The sequence below is a fragment of the Leptonychotes weddellii genome, chromosome X, assembly GCF_054177405.1.
Source record: "Leptonychotes weddellii isolate Sample4059 chromosome X, ASM5417740v2, whole genome shotgun sequence".
Taxonomy (NCBI): Eukaryota; Metazoa; Chordata; class Mammalia; order Carnivora; family Phocidae; genus Leptonychotes; species Leptonychotes weddellii.
The window spans coordinates 1776815-1784344 of NC_138385.1; positions in this window are offsets into that span (position 1 = coordinate 1776815).

Sequence of the window (7530 nt, forward strand, 5' to 3'; positions counted from 1 at the left end):
TTCATTTTAGCCATTCTGACTGGTGTGAGGTGGTGTCTCATTGTGGTTTTGATTTGTATTTGGATAAAGAAGATGCCCAGTGATGTTGAGCATTTTCTCATGTGTCTGTTGGCCATTTATATGTCTTCTTTGGAGAAATGTCTGTTCATGTTTTCTGCCTATTTCTTGACTGGATTATTTTTGTTTAGGGTATTGAGTTTGATAAGTTCTTTATAGATTTTGGATACTAGCCCTTTATCTGATAAGACATTTGCAAATATCTTCTCCCACTATGTCCGTTGTCCTTTGGTTTTTGTCCACTGTTTCCTTTGCTCTGCAAAAGCTTTTTATCTTGACAAAGTCCCAATAGTTCATTTTTGCCTTTGTTTCCCTTGCCTCTGGAGACGTGTCTAGCAAGACGTTGCTGTGGCCGAGGTCATAGAGGTTGCTGCCTGTGTTCTCCTTTAAGATTTTGCTGGATTCCTGTCTCACATTTAGGTCTTTCATCCATTTTGAGTCTGTTTTTGTGTATGGTGTAAGGAAATGGTCCAGTTTCATTCTTCTGCATGTGGCCATCCAATTTTCCCAACACCGCTTGTGGAAGAGACTATCTTTTCCATTGGACATTCTTTCCTGCTTTGTCAAAGATTAGTTGACCATAGAGTTGAGAGTCCATTTCTGGGCTCTCTGTTCTGTTCCATTGAGCTATGTGTCTGTTTTTGTGCCAGTACCATACTGTCTTGATGATGACAGCTTTGTAATTGAGCTTGAAGTCCGGAATTGTGATGCCTCCAGTTTTGGTTTTCTTTTTTTAACATTCCTTTGGCTATTCAGGGTCTTTTCTGGTTCCATACAAATTTTAGGATTGTTTGTTCCAGCTCTGTGAAAAATGCTGCTGTTATTTTGATAGGGATTGCATTGGATGTGTAGATTGCTGTGCATAGTTATAGACATTTTAATATTTGTTCTTCTAATCCATGAGCATGGAATGTTTTTCTTTATGTCTTCCTCAGTTTCTTTCATCAGTGTTCTATAGTTTTCAGAGTACATGGTCTTTTAACCTCTTTGGTTAGGTTTATTCCTAGGTATCTTATGGGTTTTGGTGCAATTGAAAATGGATTGATTCCTTCTCTTTCTGCTGCTTCATTGTTAGTGTATAGAAATGCAACAGACTTCTGTGCATTGATTTTATATCCTGTGACTTTGCTGAATTCCTGTATCAGTTCTAGCAATTTTTTGGTGGAGTCTCTTGGGTTGTCTACATAGCGTATCATGTCGTCTGCAGAGAGTGAAAGTTTGACTTTTTCTTTGCTGATTTGGATGCCTTTTATTTCTTTTTGTTGTCTGATTGCTGAGGCTAGGACTTCCAGTACTATGTTGAACAATAGTGGTGAGAGTGGACATCCCTGGTATGTTCCTGACCTTAGGGGGAAAGCTCTGTTTTTCCCTGTTGAGAATGATATTCTCTGTAGGTCTTTCATATATGGCTTTTATGATGTTGAGGTATGTACCCTCTATCCTTACACGGCGGAGGGTTTTTATCAAGAAAGGATGCTGTATTTTGTCAGATGCTTTTTCTGCATCTATTGAGAGGATCATATGGTTCTTATCCTTTCTTTTATTAATGTGGTATATCACATTGATTGATTTGCAGATGTCGAACCACCCTGCAGCCCAGGAATAAATCCCACTTGGTTGTGGTGAATAATCCTTTTGATGTACTGTTGAATCCTATTAGCTAGTATCTTGGGGAGAATTTTTGCAACCATGTTCATCAGGGATATTGGTCTGTAATTCTCCTTTTTAGTGGGGTCTTTGGTTTTGGGATCAAGGTAATACTGGCCTCATAGAATGAGTTTCGAAGTTTCCCTTCCATTTCTATTTTTTGGAACAGTTTCAGAAGAATAGGTATTAATTCTTCTTTAAATGTTTGGTAGAATTTCCCTCGAAAGCCATCCAGCCCTGGATTCTTGTTTGTTGGGAGATTTTTGATTAGTGATACAATTTCTTTGCTGGTTATAGGTCTGTTCAGGTTTTCTATTTCTTCCTGTTTTAGTTTTGATAGTTTATATGTTTCTAGGAATTTATCCATTTCTTCCAGATTGCCTAATTTGTTGGCATATAATTGCTCATAATATGTCCTTATAATTGTTTGTACTTCCTTGGTGTTGGCTGTGATCTCTCCTCTTTCATTCATGATTTTATTTATTTGGGTCCTTTCTCTTTTCTTTTTGATAAGTCTGGCCAGGTGTTTATCAATCTTACTAATTCTTTCAAAGAACCATCTCCTAGTTTTGTTGATCTGTTCTGCTGGGTTTTTTTTATTTCTATGTCACTGATTTCTACTCTAATCTTTATTATTTCTCTTCTCCTTCTGGATTCAGGCTTTATTTACTATTCTTTTTCCAGCTCCTTTAGGTGTAAGGTTAGGTTGTGTAGTTAGAGACTTTTCTTGCTTCTTGAGGAAGGCCTGTATTGCTATATGCTTCACTCTTAGGACCACTTTGCTGCATCCCAAAAGTTCTGAACTATCGTGTTTTCATTTTCATTTCTTTCATATATTTTTAAAATTCTTCTTTAATTTCCTGGTTGTCCCATTCATTCTTTCGTAGGATGTTCTTAACCTCCATGTATTTGTGGTCCTTCCAAATTTCTTCTTGTGGTTGACTCAAGTTTCATAGCATTGTGGTGGTCCTAAAATATGCATGGTATGATCTCAGTCTTTTTGTACCAGCTGAGACCTGATTTGTGACCCAATATGTGATCTGTTCTGGAGAATGTTCCATGTGCACTCGAAAAGAATGTGTATTCTGCTGCTTTAGAATAAAATACTCTGAATATATCTGTTAAGTCCATCTGGTCCAATGTGTCATTCAAAGCCCTTGTTTTCTTGTTGATCTGTTTAGATGATCTGTCTGTTGTTGTGAATGGGGTGTTAAAGTCCCCTACTATTATTGTATTATTATCAATGAGTTTCTTTTATTTTGTTATTAATTGGTTTATATATTTGGCTGCTCCCATGTTAGGGGCATCAATATTTACAATTGTTAGATATTCTTGTTGGATAGACCCCTTTATTGTGATGTAGTGTCCTTCTTCATCTCTTATTATAGTCTCTAGTTCAAAATCTAGTTTGTCTGGTATAAGGATGGCTACTCCAGCTTTCTTTTGATGTCCATTAGCATGGTAAATGGTTCTCCACTCCCTCACTTTCAATCTGGAGGTGTCTTTGGGTCTAAAATGAGTCTCTTGTAAGCAGCATATCAATGGGTCTTGTTTTTTTTTTTTTTTTGTCCTTTCTGATGCCTTATGTCTTTTGATTGGAGTATTTAGTCCATTTACATTCAGAGTAATTATTGAAAGATAGGAATTTAGTGCCATTGTATTACCTATAAAGTCACCATTCTTGGACACTATCTCTGTTCCTTTCTGGTCTTTGTTATTTTGGGTCCCGCTCTCCACTCATAGGATCCCCTTTAATATTTCTTGCAGGGCTGGTTTAGTGTTCACTAATTCCTTTATTTTTTGTTTGTCCTAGAAACTCTTTATCCGGCCTTCTTTTCTGAATGACAGCTTTGCTGGATAAAGTATTCTTGGCTGCATATCTTTCCCATTTAGCATGTTGAATATGTCATGCCAGTCCTTTCTGGCCTGCCAGGTCTTTGTGGACAGGTCTGCTGCCAGCCTTATGTGTCTACCCTTGTAGGTTAAGGACCTCTTGTCCCTTGCTGCTTTCAAGATTTTCTCCTTATCTTTGTAATTTGTAAGCGTCACTATAATACGTCAGGGTGTTAATCTATTTTTGTTGATTTTGAGGGGGGGTTCTCCGTGCCTCCTGGACTGGAATGCCTGTTTCCTTCCCCAGATTAGGGAAGTTTTCAGCTATAATTTGTTCAAATAAGCCTTCTGCCTCTTTCTCCCACTCCTCTTCTGGAACTCCTATAATACGGATATTATTTCACTTTATGGGATCACTGAGTTCCTTCAGTCTACCTTCATGATCTAATAATTTTCTTTCCCTCTTCTTTTCAGCTTCATTATTTTCCATCATTTTATCTTTTAGATCACTGATTCGCTCTACTACTTCATTCTTCCTCGTTTTTATGGCCTCCACTTGGGACTACATCTTGGTTATAGCATTTTTAATTTTGGCCTGACTAGATTTTAGTTCTTTTATCTCTGCAGTAGGGGATTCTCTAGTGTCTTCTATACTTCTTTCCAGCCCAGCTAGTATCCTTGTAATTGTTTTAAATTCTAGTTCCAAAAAAAATAAATAAATAAATTCTAGTTCAGACATTTTACTTTTATCTGTATTGATTAAATCTCTGGCCATCATTTCTTCCTTTTCTTTTGGGATGAATTCCTCCGTCTTGTCAGTTTGGAGGGAAAAAAAAAACCAAAACAAAATACAGAAAGAAAGAAGAATAAGAAAAAATGAAAAAAATGAAAAAAAGTTAAAAAATAATATAAGATAAAATAAAATACATATAGGAAGGTAGATCCTAGGTGTGCTTTGGTCTGCTTGTTAAAAGAAGCTTCCATGGGTCGTTTTTCTGGTTTGTAGATGTGCAAGATGTTCTCCAAGACTTCTGATCAATGTCATGGGTGTTCAGAATGATCCAGTCTTTATCTAGCTGTGTTTCAATGAGGAGGCAGGTTTAGGGTCGCCCTACTCCTCTGTCATCTTACTGCTCCCCCTGGAATTGTTTTCTTAATTTCATTTTTGTATTACTCATTGCTAGTGTGTGGAAATACAATTACTTTTGCATATTGCTCTTGTATCCTGCCAGATTGCTAGACTTGCTTATTAGTTCTAATGATTTTTTAGTGGATTCCTTAGGATTTTCTATATATAAGGTTGTGTCATCTGCAAATAGAGATAGTTTTATGTCTGCCTTTTCAGTCTGCATGTTTTTAATTTCTTTTTCTTGCCTATTTGCTCTGGGTGACACCTCCAGTACAGTGTTGAATAGAGCGGCAAGAGTGGACATCCTTGCCTTTTTCCCGATTTTAGGAGGAAAGCATTTGATCTTCACCACTGAGTATGATGTTAACTGTGAATTTTTTATAGATGCCCTTTATCAGGTTGAGGGTGCTCCCTTCTATTCCCATTTGTTAAGTGTTTTTATCATGAAAGGGTGTTGAATTTTGTAAATGCTTTCTCTGCATCTACTGAAGTGATTATGTGGTTTTGTCCTTTATTCTTCCTTTATTTGTGATGTTGCAAGTTTCTTTCTGGTATCATTTCACTTCTCTCTGAAGGACGGCCTTTGGCATTTCTTTTAGAAGTGGTCTGCTCTCTCTAAATTCTCTTAGAGTTCACTTATTTGAGTATGTCCGGTTCCCCTTCATTCTTGGTGGATAGTTTTACTGGATACAGAATTCTGGGTTGGCAGTTCTTCTTTCTCCATAGGTTCCAATGAGAAATCTGCAGTCATTTGAATAATTTTCCCCCTATGGGTCATGCATTGGTTTTCTCCTGCTGCTTTAAAACTTTTTTCTTTGTCATTAGTTTTCAGCAATTTGATTATATGTTTGTGGGAATATTTCTTTGGGTTTGTCCTGTTTGGAGTCGCTCAGCTTCTCAAATCTGTAAGTTTGTGTCCTTTTCTTAAATTTGGGAAGTTTTCAGACATTATCCCTTCAAATATTTTTTCAGCCCACACATTTTTCTCCCCTCCCTTTGGGACTTCTGTGACACACGTGTTAGACCTTTTATTATTGTATCACAGGTCCATGAGGCTGTTAATTTTTTTCAATGTTTTTTTCCTTGCTGTTGTTCGTGATGGATAGTTTCTGTTAATCTGTTTTCAAGTTCACTGACTCTTACTTCTGTCCCCTCCATTCTGTTGTTTGGGCCATAACTGAGTTTTTTATTTCAGTCATTCCATTTTCCAGCTCTAAAAAGATATTTCCTGTTTTTTTTTTTTTTAATTGTTTCTTTGCTGTTTTCTATTTTCACTTTTGTTTCAAGAGTGTTCATGATTACTTATTTAGCATTTTTATAATGACTGCTTTAAATTTGTCAAGTAATTCCAACATCGGTACCATCTTGTGATTGGTGTCTGTTGATCGTCTTTTGTCGTGCAAGTTGAGATTTTCACGGTTTTCTTCATGTGCCAGATAATTTTGGATTGCGTCCTGGACATTCTTGACTATTACTTTGTCTCTGGGCCTTATTAAGTTTTTTGGAGAATGTTGGTATTTGTGTTTTTGCAGGCACTTGACCTGGTTAGTTTTAAGCTGCACGTTCTGCCTCCTTCTCTGGCCTTTGGTTCCAGCCGGTGTCAGCTCGGTTTCTGCAGCCTTTGTGCTGCTATTTGGGCCTGTCCTGCATGTGTGCCACCCGATGGTCAGCCTGGGGCCTGGGTGTTGGCCTCTCCCCTGTAATCATTCTTTGGTATGTTCATCAAGATCAGATCTACCCCTGCATGAGTGGGGATGAGCCCAGGCATTCGTAAACAGATTTATAGGGTTGCTTTCCCTAGATCTTCCCTTCCTGTCATCTCTTTGATACTGTCTGGCTCCTGGGAAGAGGGCCATCCTTTGCTGCCCTGCAGCCATAAACCGCCTACTTCTGTGAGTGTACCACACTGGTGGGAGGACAGAGTGGAAAAAGCAGGAGCAGGGTTTGTTCCCCCTCCCCCCATAGCTCCCCTGAATGGAGAGGGAGGTTCCCTGCACCCAGAGCAGTTTTCCGCTATCAGCCAGCTTTGTTGCTTCTGCCACCCCTGCCATGATATTGCCTGGGGTCTGGGGTCACAGAGCAGAGGGAGAGAGAAAAGGCCAGGGATTTCCCCTACACTCTCTGAGTGCTGGGGTTTCCTTTTCTGGAGCTCTCTGTACCATTTTGCTCCCTTCTGGGTTTGAGCTGGGCTGAGTGCAGGTCCAGGGAGTCCAGAGGAGAGAACATGGTAAATCACCACCAGTCTCAATGATAACCTTGGATTCTAGCATGCCTCCCTGATGTGCCTGCTGATACTTGCCCTTCTAAGACTATAGACACCTGACACATGCATTCTGTCCCACTCTCAGATGTGGGTACTCAGTGGGAGGGGAAGCTGGTCCCTCAATCTTACCTGGAACTCTAACCCCTTCCTTCCTTTTTATCTTTAAAGATTTTTTTCATTGTGGTAAAAGCACATAGCATAATATTTACCTTTTTTTAAAAGATTTTATTTATTTGAGAGAGAGAGAGAGAGAGAGAAAGCACAAAGGCTACAGAGAGAGAGAGGGAGAAGCAGGCTCCCCACTGAGCAGGGAGCCTGACATGGGGCTCAATTCCAGGATCCCAGGACCATGACCTGAGCTGAAGCCTGACTGAGCCACCCAGGTGCCCCAATATTTACCATTTTAACCATTAAAAAAATTTCCCAGTAGGTGCTGAAGGGTTCTTTTTTGCCATTAATTTTTTATTTTATTTATTTTTTTTATTCTTATGTTAATCCCCATACATTACATCATTAGTTTTAGATGAAGTGTTCCATGATTCATTGTTTGTGCATAACACCCAGTGCTCCATGCAGAATGTGCCCTCCTCAATACCCACCA